Genomic DNA, 16723 nt, shown 5'->3' on the forward strand with positions numbered 1-16723 from the left:
TGTCTAGTTCAGATGAAAGTAAAGTTCATGTGTAGCCCACTTGCCCTTGTCCTTCCTCCATGTTTGTATAGTTTTCATCTCCTGTACCAAGATTATGTGAGAGAATAATTTCCACTCCTTCTTCCCTAGTGTATTCCTTTTTCTTCTTCCTTTTATTTTTATTTTACAAAATTTTTATCAGGGGATTAGTTAAATCCTACATAGACAACAAGAACAATAAATGCACAGAATAAGGATATGGATAAGTTAATTTGTCTCATTGAAGAGAATACCCACATGGATCTGATCATGATAAAATAAAATAATAAAAAATTTAAAAAAAATTTTTTTAAATGAAGCCTGATCATGGCTTCATGAAATATCTTCAATTCATTTTTATTTTCTTAAACATTCATTGTGCTGAAGATGACCTGCACTCAAATTTTATTGTCTTCACTATGAAGAATATAGATTGTACCTGAAGAATTAAATAACTATTGCACAGAAGATGCATGTGTCTTCCTCCAAAGAAGATGTTCTATTACAACTTTATAATTCATAATTAAATGTCTAAGGAATCTATTAAGTTTTTAACCTGTCTACTTTTCCCCAAGCTATATTCTTTTGCTCATGAATATGAATTAATAGAACTTTGGGGATAATTATCAAATTTCTACTAAAGCCAGATATATGGTTTAGAGGTTTTAATTCTCCTCTCTGTCACCCTAGAGATTAATTTTAAGTCCTGCAAGAAAATTTAATTCTAAGAATAATCTTTGAGGTTTGTTAATGGAGTTCTTTTGTGGAAAAATACTTGGAGGATTCAATATAGTTTTGTATTGAAAACAAGTTAGAACTCTGGTAATTTGACATTGTTGTTAAGCAAAGGATAGTTTATAGGAAAAGTCAAAAAATGACTTATCTCTTGGTTATTAACTCAGACAAGATCTAGGATTCTAATAATCGACTAAATTTTAGTTAAAATTTGATATAGTTACTTCATTCTATTCCGATGAATTAGATGAAGAGAACTGAAAGTATAATTAGATTCAAAACTGGTAGAATGTCCAGTCTCAAATAGTATGAAAGCATTATGAATGAATGAAGAAAAACATTTATTAAGCACTTATTATAAATGCAAATACAAAAACAATTATTTGTTTCAATGAGTTATTTAACTAAATTATCCTAAAATAACACATTTAATAAAGTGGTGTCTAGGGGAGGGTTATTTTGGTTTGGAAACTTACAAGAATGGTGAATGTAGCCATGAGGAAATACATTGACAGACTCTTTTCTGTTGCAATAATAGTATTTATTTGATTATGGCTCTGGAAGGAGAAAGCAGACTTAGGAGTGTGGGGATAAGGAACAAAAGGAGAGTATCACAAAGCAGCTAACCATAAGATGGTCATGGAGCAAAGTAAAGCATGCCTGGAGATGGCCTAGAAGTAGTAAGTTATGTGAGGTAGTTGCCAACTAGAATGTTGAGGGATCAAGAGTAATTACAGAATCGAAAGGGTTAAGTCTTCCAGGATGTGATTTTTGTTCTGAGAATAAGTACAGCAACAAAGCAAGTAGCAAGAAAATGGCTGGGAAGTTGCTGTTATTGCTCCTGCTTATGTAGTTATCATTCATTCTTTGTCCTTGAAGAGGATCAATGACATGAGGGTGGTATTTTGACTTGTGCATTAATTGGATTTAGGTAAGGCAGAGCTGTGTAAAGTTAGTAGTCTCACTCTCTTCTCCAGAATCATTGAAGTCCAGGGGTAAGACAAAAGTCAAAACAACTGGAGATGATCCAGGATGCAGTGGATGACCTCAGTCTTTCAAAATCAAGATCTTTGAATGGGGAGTAGACACTGGTAATTCTGTGAATACTTAAAAGAAAGTATCAATAGCAATGCTCTCAAGGATTTGTGCTAGGCTCACTGTTATTCAACATTTTTTTCAGTGACATATAAAGAAATAAAAAGACACCCTCATCAAATCTGCAGATGACACAAAGCTAGAAGCAATTACTAATACACTAAATTACAGAGTCAGGTTTCAAGAAGATCTTGACAGACTGAAAAATTTGGCTGAGTCTAATAAGATGAAATTTTGTAAGTATAAATGCAAAATTCAAAAAATCAGCATCACAGGTGCAAGGTAGGGAGGCATGATTGCACAGCAGATTGTCCAAAAAAGATATGGAGATTTTAATGAATTACAAGCTCAATATTAATCAACAGTGTCAAGTGACAACCAAAAAAAGCTAGTATGATTTTAGACTACATAAAGAAAAGCATAACTTTCAGGATCATGCAAAAGTCACTTTGCATTCTGCCCTAATCAGAATCTATCTTGACTATTGTGTTCAAATCTCAACTACACATCTTAGAAAGAACATTTGCAAATTAAAACAACTCTGAGGTACTACCTCAAATCTATCAGATTGACTAAAATGACAGTAAAGGATAATCTTAAATAAATAGGATTGTGAACTGATCCAGCCATTCTGGAGATCAATTTGGAACTATGCCCAAAGGGCAATCAAATTATACATATTCCTTGATCCAGGAGTGCCATTATTGGATCTGTATTCCAAAGAGATCACAAAAGAGGGGAAAGGACTCACATGTGCAAAAAAAATGTTTGTAGCAGCATTTTTTGTGGTGGCAAAGAATTGAAAATTGAGTGGATGCCCATCAATTGGGCAATGGCTGAAAGAGTTATGGTGTTTGAATGTAATGGAATACTATTGTTCCATGAGAAATGATGAGCAGATTGACTTCAGTAAACCTGGCCCCAGTAAACCAGGAAAAGTCATTGGAATCTCTGGATTAGTGGCAGCAACCCACAGACACAAAAAATAACTTAAATATTCAGCAGAAAAAAAAAAGTTACACCTGGGAGAGAGTGGAGTGACAAGGGAGATCAAAACACATACTCAGAAGTTGATAATGAAGTCAAAGCTCCTACATCCAAAGCCTCCAAAAAAAATAAGAATTGGTCTCAGGCCAAGGAGGAGCATAAAAGGAATTCTGAAAATCAAATAAGAGAAGTAGAGGAAAATTTTAAAAAGAAATGAGTGATGCAAAAGGAAGTACCAAACGCCGATTAGGAAAAGAATGCCTTAAAAAGCAAAATTGGTCAACAGAAAAAGAGGTATGAAAGCTTACTGAGGAAAATAATTCCTTAAAAAATAGAATTGAGCAAGTGGAAGCTAATAATTTTATGAGAAATCAAGAAATAATCAAACAAAACCAAAAGAATTGAAAAAATTAGAAAACAATATGAAAAAATCTCACTGGAAAAACAACTGACCTGGAAAATATTTCCAGGAGAAACAATTTTTTAATTATTGTACTACCTGAAAGCCATGATTTAAAAAAAAGGGCCCAGCCATCTTTCAAAAAAAATGATCAAGGAAAACTATTCTGATGTTTTGGAACCAGAGAGTAAAATAGAAATTGAAAGAATGCACCAAATGCCAAAATGAAAATTCCCAGGAATATTATAGTAAAGTTCCAGAACTCCAAGGTGAGAGAAAAAATATTTTAAGCATTCAGAAAGAAACAATACAAATATGGTAGAGCCATAGTCAGTATAACACAAAAATTTAACAGCTTCTATCTTAAAAGATAGGGAGACTCTAGAGAGCAAAGGAGCTAGAACTATATCAAAATCAATCAATCAAAAATCAATCAAAAGCACCTACCCAGTAAAACTAAACATAATCCTGCAGGAGGAAATGGATATTCAATGAAATAGAGGATTTTCAAACATTAATGATGAAAATACCAGAGATGAATAGAATTTTTAATTTTCAAATACAGGACTTTGGATAAACATAAAAAGGTAACCAAGAAAGAGAAATAATAAGGGGCTTAATAAAGTTAATGTGTTCACTTTCCTACATGGGAAGATAATTATAATTCATAAGAACTTTCTCATGATTAGAACACTTAGTAGGAGTATATATAGAAAGAGGGCACAGGTGTGAGTTGAATATGAAGGGATAATACATAAAAAAAATAAAATTAAAGAATGAAAGAGGGATGTACTGAGAGAAATGAAGAGAGAGGTATAATGATGTTAATTATCTACCATTAAAAGAGACAAGAAAAGGCTTAATTGGAGAGAGGATAAGGGCAGGAAAGATGTGAATAAACCTTCCTCTCATCAGGATTGGCTCAAAGAGGAAATAGCATACACACTCAATTAGGTATAGAAATCTGTCTTACCCACAGTCAACGAGGAGGGGAAGGAATTATGAAAAGGGGTTAAAATGATAGAAGGAAGGGCATATTGGGGTAGCGGTACTTTTGAGGAGGGACAGGGTAAAAGAGAGGACAGAATAAATGGGGGAAATAGCAATAGTAATTGTGAAAAGAATTTTTAGAAGAGTTTCTCTGATAAAGGCCTCTTTTTTCAAACATAGGGAACAGAGTCAAATTTATAAAATATTAAGAGCCATTCCCCAATTGAAAAATAATAAAAAAATATGGACAGCTTTCAGATGACATAGTCAAGGCTATTTATAGCCATATGAAAAAATATATTATAATTCACTATTAATTGGACAAATGCAAATTAAAACATTCCTGAGGCTTTATTTCATACCTATTAGATCCATTAATAGTCCAGAAAAAGAACAGGACAAATGTTGGGGGGAATGTGGAAAAAATGAAACATTAATGCATTGTTGGTAGAATTATGAATTGATTCAGACATTCTGTAGAGCAATTTGGAACTATGAAATTATGCATACTTGTTATGAGAACAACCTGTTAGTGACTGCTGGGGATCTAATTCTGACCAACAGAATAGATCCCTTCATGTGAGAGGACAATAATAATACAAGGAGACAAAGAGGCAGTTGCATTCTCTAACCTCTCTCCTCTTCCCTCTTGCCTCCAATTTATTTCATTCCCAATCCACAAGCAACATCTGTGTCAGTAACTGATTTGCAATTCCTTCAAGTGTGTTATGATTCATAGCTGTGGGAGCTTTCAGAGAATTGATCCGCACCTTCACACTTAGGCATGGTCCTTAACAGATACCCCTTGACTTAACAATACCACTACTAAATATATATCCCAAAAGAGAATTTCTTTAAAAAAAAAAAAGAAAGAAGACTTTTATATATAAATATATTCATAGCAGCTCTTTTCTCAGGGCAAAGAATTAGAAAATGAGAGGATACTCATCAATTGAGAATGGCTAAATAAATTGTGATATATTATTTTGAGGGAATATTTTTTGTGATGGTGAGTAGAATGTTGTCAGAAAAAGCTGAAAAAACTTTCATGATCTCATGCAAAGTGAAATGTACTGTGTATAAAGTAACAGGAATATTGTGAATGACTTTACTATTCTCAGCAATACAGTGATCCAAGACAACTCTGAAGGACTTATGATAAAAAAAATGCTATTCATACTCAGAGGAAGAACTAATTGATTGTATCTAAATACAGACTGAAGCATGCTTTTTTAAAACTATATTTTTCTGTAAGGTTGTTTTTTTGGAAGGGAGTGGGGAACCTATGTCTCCTTTTGCAACATGATTTTTATGGAAATGTTTTGCATAACTTCACATATGTGAGGTGATTCAGGCCAATTCCAAATAGACTTGTGATGAAGAGAGCCATCTGCATCCAGAAAGACTATGGGGACTGAATGTGGATCACAATATAGCATTTTCCCCTTTTTTGTTGTTGTTTGTTTGCCTTTTTTCTTTCTTATTTTTTCCTTTTTGATCTGATTTTTCTCATGCAGCATGTGAAATGTGAAAATATGTTTAGAAGAATTGCACATGCTTACCTTATATTGAATTACTTGCTTTCTAGGAGAAGGAGGTGGGGGAAAGGAAGGGAGAAAATTTTGGAATACAAAGTTTTACAGGGTAAATGTTGAAAACTATTGTTGCATCTATTTTGAAAATAAAAAGCTATTATTTAAAAAAAACTGTACATATGCCTTCTCAGTGGGGGAGGGAGGATGGAAGAGGATATGGAATTCAATTTTTCAAAAACAAATATTAAAATTTGTGTAACTTGGGGGGAATAAAATATTAAATAATGAAAAAATATCAGGGCTTTGTAAAAGTTTGAGAATTTAAAAGTTTAAGAAAATTATGGAGGAAAGCAAGTAGATAGCTTTTTTCTCCTCTCCTTTCTACCACATAAAGCATGGTATCTCAACTACCAAACCAATAAGATGCACTGCATCCAGCAAGATGCTGGGTTTTCAGCAAGAGCTGAAATACATAAATAAAAAGAGATAGTTCCCCAAGGGATAAAACACCTTCAAGGAGTGTGATCCCTGGCAAATCAAAAATTATTTGTGGTGAAGAATAAATCCTAAAAGCCCAGCATGAGGTTTCTACAAAAAGGAGTAAATAAAAAATATATATATTTACAGTACCTGGCACATAAATATTATATAAATACTTATTCCCTTCTCTATGTTCTTCCCCTTTACCAGTCATGTACTTTATCTGTATGCCTCTTTACCACTGAACTCTTATTTTGAGTCCATTCTTTCTATTCATTTATAAGAGTGTGATCTAGGTTTATGGAGGTAATGTTATCTAACTACTGTTTTTGCTGTTCCATTTGAGTAAATGCCTTTAATAATAGCTCATTTAGTCTATTCATAGACTGTTAATGAAATACAAATCCATTCAGGTTTTTGAGCGATAATTCCAGAATGATAGTCCAATAAAATTAACCCTAGAATTACAACTAGTAACCACTTTTTAAGGGTTCAGACTGAAAGTAATAGTAAAACTTGGGAGTAGCATAGAAGGAAAACTTGGGAAATATCCACTGAAAAGAATTCTTCTACCTTTTAGAATCTTTATCTTTCTCCAAACTCAGCTTATGCCATTTCCTACATAAATTATATCTTTCCTGAGCTCTCCCATTTGTTACTTTTCAGTATCTTCTGAAATTGTTGCATTTATTTACTTTGTGTGTGTGTGTGTGTGTGTGTGTGTGTGTGTGTGTGTTACTGCACACTCCCAGTAGAACAGTAAATTTCCTAAAGACAGGAGGATTTTGTTTTGGGCTTTGTGTCTCTAGCACTGTCAATCAATGAATATTTATTCATCTATTATCTATTATATGCTAATCTATTATATCTATTATAATCATCTATTATATATCAAGCAGAACAGCAAAGCGGTACAAGGGAGTGTTAGACTTTGTCAGGAAGACCGTTATTCCTGAGTTCAATTCTGGCCTCATTCACTCACTAGCTGAGCAAGTCATTTTACCCTGTTTGTCATAGTTTGCTCACTAAAATGAATTAGAGAAAGAAATGGCAAACCACTCCAGTATCTTTGCCAAGAAAACTCCAAATGGAGTCATAAAGTATTGGACATGACTAAAAACAATTGAAAGAAAGAAAAGAGATGAGTTAAGCACTAAGGATTCAAATACAAGCAAAATATAGTTCCTGCTCATAAAAAAATTTGCAGTTCAATAGGGGAGATAACTTAAAAACGACTACATACAAATAAACTATATATAGTATAAATTGGAATTGCCATTGTTGTTCATCCTTCATTTTCAAAGAGGACAAATGACAGGACTGATGTCTTGAGTTGTGCACAAATTAGACTTGAGAGGCAGAATTACACAAAGTTTTCATCCTCACTTGCTCTTTCGGAGCCATCAAAGTCCAGTAGCTGGACAAAAGTCAAGATAACTGCCAATGTTACCTGTGGTGGAGTGGATGACCTTGATATCTTTGATATCTGACTAAGTTTTAAGCACTTCACAGTGCCTGTTTCAGCCACCTTCATGGCCACTGGAACAAATTGCTCTCATCTGCCTATTCTTCTGGGAAAATCTTCATATGCTTGGGATAGTCATCTCCCTAATTCACCTATGGACTTGAGATATGTTGATTACTCTCTACCTGGTTTTACCGGGGTGTGGCTACTACACCCACTACAACTTCTTAGAATCACCTGTGAGAGGTGGGTGAGAGGTAGATACCAAAGGTGGGATAGACAGCCCTGGCAAGGACTTGGCAAGTCTTCACACAAGAGGTGCTAATCCTACAAGAACATCCCATACACCTCTAAATTGCAGATAATTGACTAAAATTGAGGGAGCTCAGGAAAAGATATAGAAAGTGGAACTTTAGCTGGAACCACAGAAGCTAAGAGGCAAAGATAATGAAGGCCATACCAGGCATGGAGGAAAATCAGAGAAAAATTTTGGAATCAAATGTCATGTTTTATGCATGGAAGGAAGAAAGCAAGGAAACCAACATCACTGCATTTTAGACTAAGTGAAAGGAGTAAGGTGTTAAAAGACTAGAAATATGAGATCATTAAGGACTTGGTACAGTGTCTGAAAAGTAGCAGATGTTTCCTGAATTTGATTGATAAAAATTAGGCTTGAGGAGCCAAAATAAGGACGATAAGAACAATTAAAATCACAAGAAGGGAACTAGGATAGTGTTGCATCTTCAAAGCTTAGAGGAAAGTGAGTCTTTAACAGAAGGGAGTTGCAACATTTTCTAGTTTAGCTGTGAAAAAAAAAGAAATATATAATAGTAGCTAAATGGACTTGAAAGATCAAAGGGAAGGAAGCCTCTTTCAGGATTGAAAAGAGACCTGAGTAGTTGGTAGGCACGTAGAACAGTCAAACAGTAGCAAAGAAAAGGTCAAATATGCAAAAGGGAAAGAAGCTGCCTGAGAACCAGAAGCTGAAGAAATGTCAAGGCTCTTACATTTAACAATTAGAAGATCAGTGGTGGCTTCAGAAAAAGAAATTTTGACAGCAGTGGAAGTTAAATCCCAATTGCATCAAATTAAGGTAAGAGTTGGTAAAGAGGGAGCAGAAATCCAGTGGAGACAAGGTCATAGATGTCATTGTATTCGGTTAAGTAGGATGGATAATGAGAAGAATGATTTGAAACAGTCACAGTGGAAAGTGAGATAAGAAATGAATAAGAGATAAAATAAAATCGATATTGAGCAGCTCCCAGTAGCCCCAGCTATAGTTATATCACATTAATTTATAATACGTGGAAATGACCCCAGATCATGATTTTCTCTAATAGTGAACATCCTTTGAAAATGAGTAGAAAAATCAGATTATTTAGATATGCTAAAGGTGATAGAGTACTGGAGTATGGGTTGCAGTGTCATCTCTAAAAGAATTTAGGTGCAAACCATCTCAAAATCAAGCAAGGGCATTTTGGGGGCACTATTATACTATATTATATTATTTAATATTAATTAGAATAATAATGGCATTGTTTATTATTTAATAATAATGATGATAATGACAATTAGGGTGAAGAGTAAGATATCTTGTGGGTCCATTCCTTAAGAGAAACAGATACTCCAGCAGAGTAAGGAGGGGAATTATATAGAGAAAGAAGAATAAGAAAAAACAGGAGAATTGAGCAAAGCAGGGAATTTGGGAGATCTCAGATATATTTAGACAGCCTCAGATAAGATAAGCATGGGAAAAATAAATCTTATTAGATATATCTCAGACAGGATATATATGGGAAAAGTGCTATTATCTTAATGCATATGATAATGAGGCTGGGGCAAGCTAGATTAAGCATGGGGAAAGGTAAAAGATCCTTTTGTAGAGTCAACTTATTGAAGCTGGGACACCAGCTAAGATTCCATCAGGATGGTACAGGTTACCCATCAACCACAGGATCATTGATAAAGAGTCAGAATGGTACTTACAGATGATTTGATTCAATCCAAATTTATTTTTAAAATAAATTTTCATTTTTTCAATAATCAAACTTTTTTCTTCTTATATACACTAAAAAGCTACATATATATATGTGTGTGTGTGTATATATATATATACACACACAGAGAGAACCTTTGTATTATGTAAACATAATCAAGCAAGAGAAATTCATACATTAGTCACATCCAAAAAATGTGTTTCTCATTCTGCCTTAATTATCCCTCTGTCACTAGCTAGACAGTAATTCTTCTGTAATTAGAGCTGATCATTGCTTTGATCTGAGTTTCTAAGTTTTCTTGTTCATTTTACCATGTTGAGCTTATATAAAAATTGTTCTCCTGGTTCTGCTTAATTCACTCTGCATCAGTTCATGCAAGTCTTTCCAGGTCTCCCTAAAACCATGTCTTCATTTCTTATAGCAAAAGTGTTTTATTATCTTCCTATATCATATTTTGTTCATCCATTTCCCAAATGTCTCCAAGCTATTTTTCTACCAGAAAAAGTTACTATAAAAATATATGTGTAAGATCTCTTCTTCTTTCTTTGATCTCTTTGTAATATGTCTAATATATATGTATATATATATATATTAGTTTATATTCAACCTGTTTTCTGTCCATGTTTCCATCTTATATTTGTTGTTGTTTAGTCATTTCACTTGTCTTTGACTCTTTATAACCCCATTTGGGATTTTCTTGGCAAAAATATTAGAGTGCTTTGCCAGTTCCTTTTCTGGCTCCTTTTACAGATGAGGAAACTGAGGTAAACAAGGTTCAAAGACTTGCCCATTCCCAGTAATTTTCAGACTATGCTGCCTGCCTTCCAACTATCATTCCCACCTTCCTTATTCCCCTGGAATCACCCTAGGTTCTAAAAAGGAAGCTCTAGTTTTTTCTTGTCATCTATGTCACTTTCCACTCATTTCCAAACCATGCTATCATATATTTTCTAATCCACTCTGGGGCTATTATAATCATTCCACCCTATACATCCCACACACCTTGGCTTTTTCAGTTTTATCCAATTCTTCTTGACCTTATTTGGGATTTTCTTGGCAAAGATACTGGATTAGCTTCCCATTTCCTTCTCCCACTCATTTTACAGATGATTAACTGAGGTAAAGTAAGTTACTTGCCCAGGGTCACACAGCTTGAAAGTGTCTGGGGCCAGATTTGAATTAAAAAAGATGGATCTCAGGCAAACTTTCTATCCCACATAGATGCCCAACTCACTTACTCACCCCTCTCTCTTCAGCTGTACTGGATATGTTATATGTATATGATGTATATGTTATATGATATATGTATATGTATAAATCCCTCATCAGAATATAAAATCCTTAAGGGAAGGAAGTATTTTGTTTCCTTATATTTTATACCTCCATGGGGTATAATAATGCCCAGCATATTGTTAAGTATTTAACTAATATTTTATCATTTATTCAATCACCTTACATTTCTGAATGATTATAATAGCCCCAGAGTGGATTAGAAATCAAGTACCATGAGAATTCATGGAAGTTATAAGCAAAATCTTAGTCATCTGATTATATGTCTTAAGACCAAAGACCCCAGAATCTCCCTACTTCCTCATCATTTTAATAACCAATATAGCTCCCAGATCTGACTTTCCCAGTTGTTCCTTGCTGCTTTTAATCAAGGTCACAGTTTACTAACTTTTCCATAATCAGATTATTTAATTTTCTTGCTCTGTGAGTCCTCATAAGAGGTATTCTAGACTCCTGCCATTCTAGATGTCACCATTTCCTTTACATTGTCATAAATCTAGCAACAATCAATCAATTCCTTCATTTTCTCAGAATCTCATTATCCCAACTGTCCTGACAGCATCAACACAAATTATGGCGACATATAACCTCATGAGAAATAGTACACTTTGAATTAATGTTTCCACTCTTATCCCTGATTTCCTGGAAAATGTAGTTCCTTATCTACTTGGATCATGTATGATGTGTTACAATAAGGCCTTCATAGTTCTTGAACCCTTGGGGGTTGATAAGGCCACATTAATTTTAGTGATTTAAAGTGCATATTGCACAGAGCTACGAACATAAACTAAAGTCTCATAGAGAGTATTAGCTACCTTGAGTAAATGTAAATAGCAAGAGAAATTCCAACTATCCCATTGGAAAGCTTGCACATGACCCTGAGCCACCCTGGCAAGATGACTTCTTTCTTCTTTTTCTATCTAATATCTGACCTGATCTAGGGCAGAATAGAGATTCATTACACCATTCTGTGTTCCATGCTGCCAAGGACTAAGTCTTACAAGTAAACTCCCTTAAACAACCCAATAAACAAATTAATCTAATAAGCCGTAATAAATCTACACATATTTACTGGAATGGACCCCTTTTTCTTCTGTATCTCAGTATTCTCCAAGAGAATCTGCATCCCACAATTGGTATATCAAGGCAAAATAGATCAACACCCATTTAGTCTTACAATTGTATCTGACAGGATAATCTGCCCTCCTACAAATCTTGTGTTCTTACACGTCTACCCTTTCTACTAATGCCCAGAACACTAAGAAGCTAAACACTCTGGGACTTACTTTTTGATGAATTCTATAGGAACCAGTGTCAAAAGAGAAATGCAAAACTAATGATTTATTCCCATGCAGACTGTTCTTGCTATTAAATTGGGTATATCCAGGTGGATAGGGACCTGGAAAACTGCACCTGTCAATGTATTTCCTTGCTGAGTATTTGTTTGTATATCCTTGTTGAGTATTTGTATTCAATAAAAAAGGCCTTTTTTTATTTTATAGGCAGATTCACTGATGCAATCTTTATAGATCCTGAACTTACATTTGGGGCCAGCTTGCACCTGGCTTAAAACAGATAGGAAGCAGCATTAACCTGCTGTTTCTGTAAACTGTTTTGGAGCTTAAATATTGGGAATTTTCCAAATCTGCTTTGTGGAGTTAATCCAACTGCTAAAGGAAAGAAAATTAGGCACTCTATTGCCATGGCACCACTCCTGGTAAAATTCTTTGTCCAAAGGCCAGAGTTGAAGAAAGGGCAAATGAGGATGTTATCTAAACACTAAATGTATCTTTTAAGCAAAGGAGGTAGGTAGCATGATCACTTTTACATCATTTCTTTTTAAATCAAACAATATCAAAATGCATTTCACTTTAAAAGGAGGCCCAGATCTGTTACCCACTAGTATCAACTCTTAATTAGACCCTATCAACTTTTTATTGTTATAGAAATTAAAAATCAATAAGATCTAAACTCAATTATTTACAGTTGTTTTTTTTCCCCATCACTCTTGAATCCTTGGTAAGATGTACAGAATACACACCATCAAAATAGGACTACAGCATGACTTCATAAGTCTTATTCTTTTTTCTCCTCTATCCAATCTATCCTTTCTACCAATGAGAAAATAATATTTTATGCATAAGAGGGGCTCCTTCCCCCTCCAATCAAACATAGGAGGCCTGACTTCTTGATTGAATCAATCAATCCCACTATCCTAATTAAAGTGACCAATATGATACCATAAATCCTAGTGAGAACAACTCTGCTTGAGTTACAGGATCAATCAAAGTTATAAAATTGGTGTGAATAATCCCCAGACATCACCATTGGATCAAAAAAAATCAATGAAGGCATAATCTAAATGTAGAAAAAGTCCTTGGTCAATTTGGAAGTAGTGAAATATTTTGCCATTGGACAAAATCAGATAACTTATTAGTTGAAAGAATTAATTAGATATATTAGATATATATAATAGGATATCACAGCAACTGCTTTGAGAGTCAAGTTTTTGAGAATACTTTTAAAAGAAAACTCCCTTGGATTCATACCAAAAGATAGCAAGAAGGGAAAAAGGGAAGTAAACCCTGAGACATCTTCCTTCTCCCTTCCTCATGTCATCAGACAAACCAGAACAGAAACAAATAGTGCATCCAACAAAGTTGCAAGAAGATAAAATTATATATACAAAGAGAAATGAAATTTCAGGGCTACACGAAAATTCCAATCCTCAGAGCCCAACAGGGAAAATTATCCATACCTTAGAGCAACTTCATGAGGGCTCCACAAAAGTTACCTCTTTGCCAAATATATATTTATGATAGACTTCATTTTCCCCTGGGTTCTTTATGTATATGTAGGAAATACCAAAATTTAGGGAGGATGTTTTTGTGCCTCAGTCCTTAGTCAGTCATCAACATTAAGCATTATTAAGCATGATCATTAACATTAAGTTCTAGGAACACAAAAGGAGGAAAAAGATAGTCTATTGGGAGAGGCAAAAAGTAAACAATTATATACAAAGCAAGTTATATACAAGATAAATAGGAAATAATTAACAAAGGGAACTAGAACTAAGAAGTTTGGGGAAGGCTTCTTATACATCAGGAGTGGAGAGCCTTTTTTCTGCTAGAGGTGATTTGGTTATTTATAACATTATTTGCTGGCCATGAAAAATTATCAACTTATGGAACTCATGCATTGGGAAGTTGTTGTACCTAGCTTTCTACTCATCATTGTCTGAGCCTGATTATGCAAATAATTTCTTGGGCCTCATATACTGAACATTACTCCCCCCTGCTGTAGATGAGATTTTAACTGAGATTTAAAATAAGATTATTAATCAGGGTGGAGAAGTGAGAGCCCTTCAGGCATGGAAGGGTCAGCTAGAACACCAGAACCAAGATACAGAGTATCTAGCATTAAATGTCACTTGATCAAAGATCCTTCTGATAAAATCAACCCTGCATTCTAGGGTACTAGAATGAGAAGAAACTTAAGGCAGGTAGATGTACCAGTAGGCTATTGTAATAAGGCATGTAATAAGGCATGATGATGGTCTGTATCAGAATAGCAGCAGTGATAAAGGAGAAAAAAAAAGGCATATTTAAGAGAAGTTGCAAAAGTGAAATAAACAGATCTTGGCAACAGCTTAGATGGGAAAGATAGAAGGTAAAGGGAGAAATCCAGAATAACTCCAAAGCTTAGAGATTGAGGGACTGGGAATATGGTGTTGCTCCTATAACACTAGGGCAAGTAGAAAGTAGGGAGAGTTTAAAGGGAAAGATAATTATTTCAGTTTTGGGTTATATTGAATTTCAGATGTCCCTGGAAATCCAGTTCAAAATGTCTAAAAGTCATTTGGAGACACAAGAATGGAGGTCAGCAGAGAGATTGAGGTAAGAAAGATGATTTGAGATTTATCAGCATACAGATGATAATTAAATCTATGAGATTTAATGATGAGATTCTCAAGGAAAGCAATATAGATGGAGAAGAGAAGACTCAAGACAGAATTCTAAGGGACACATTTTTGATAATAGAGTTGTCAAATAAATAGAAGGCGAACCAAGAAAGAGTAAAAACCTAAGGAGAAGAAAATATCAGTTTGGAGAGAGTGATCAACATTATCAAAGACTGCAGAGCAATCAAGGAGAATGTATGCTTTCTCAGTAAATAGCCTTTTGTAAAAGTTAATTGATATTAATAAGTTAATTTTTACAGAAGAAATATCTGATTAAATTATGTTGGTAAGAATACCAGTTCTTGAGCAATAGTACCAGAAAACACCAACCACTCATGATGACCCCTAGGAGAGTTAGCAGAACTCTTGGAATTAAACCCATCAAATTAAGTGGAAATTTGGGTAGTCCCAAAGGCAATTCGCTCATTGAGACCACTTGGTGAATGAATGAATGATTTAATAATACTAGCTTGACCATTTCCATGTTGAAGATCTTACCCACCAAAAAATGGTTTTATATTAAAGAAAATGAAATCTGTAGCAAATAATCCTAACATATTAATGGCTACAAACATCTCTGATAAACATGATACCAAACCCTGCTACCACTTTATTAGACTGTGAGTTCCTTAAGGGTAAAGATTATCAGTTTCTCTTTTTGTATCTCCAATACTTAGCACAGTGTCTGGTACATAGCTTACTGACTTACTGACTACTTCATAGAACTATAAAACTTTGGATTCAATCTAACCCAACCCCCTCACTTTACAGAGGTGTAAACTGAGCCCCAAGAGGCAAAGCAATTTTATGGAACTCACACACCAAACTGAGATCATTTTTCTGATTAAAAACAAGGGGCAAAAGGTCATACTTTACTTTTTTTACTAACCCACAATCTGTCTACGGGGAGCAGCAGAATTATTGATGTTTTTCCCATGTAAAGCTCTGCTTCACTGGTAAGTCAACATGAAGCCATCATGTCTTTATACTGCTCTTGTGAAAGAAGCAAAACCTTTCATTATAACCAGATCAGGTAGCCACAGATAATAGTCTTTTGTATTGTATCTATGTTATTCTTCTTGAACAACAGTAGTCCAAAGAGAAAAATTACCTCATACTTCCCAGCATGAAACCATAGCAGGACAAACTTGGTTCCATTAAGCGCTAGTTCTGATCAGAGGTAAAGAAAAAGTCCCATGAATACAATTGTATTCCTCCAGAGGAGATTAGGCTGGCTAGGAGATAATATCATTTTATGACTTACTATCTTTTCTCTGCTTGATCTCTAAAGGGACTGTGACAATACCAAGTTTTCCTGGAGCAATACAGAGCTGTGAACAAGTTCTAGTTGTTCACATACTCCATCTGATGGCATCCTGGACATAGCCCTCTTATTTGGGATGCTGACCTGATACCAACCAATAACAGTCTAATAAATGATAGAAATGCTACTGTATCAATAAGACACTTCTGGGAGGACAGTGTCCTCCCACCTGGAGGCCTCAGATGTATGGAGAAAGACATGTGATACCCAGATACCGTCTATGCATTAATGTCAGGCAAGGCCATGGAACCAGACCTGGAAACTACTCTTACAATTTTGGAATCCAAGAAGGCCCTACTGACTAATCTATTTCTCATATATATTATTCAAGAAACACAAGTGCCATTATATGGGGAGGGAGGGAAAGGGCCTATGATATGAAATATTTATTACACTGTCAGACTGAATTGTTGTGTTTGTTATATGGAAGACTATCCATCCAGAGG

This window comes from Sminthopsis crassicaudata, chromosome 4 (assembly GCF_048593235.1).
Source record: "Sminthopsis crassicaudata isolate SCR6 chromosome 4, ASM4859323v1, whole genome shotgun sequence".
Lineage (NCBI taxonomy): Eukaryota > Metazoa > Chordata > Mammalia > Dasyuromorphia > Dasyuridae > Sminthopsis > Sminthopsis crassicaudata.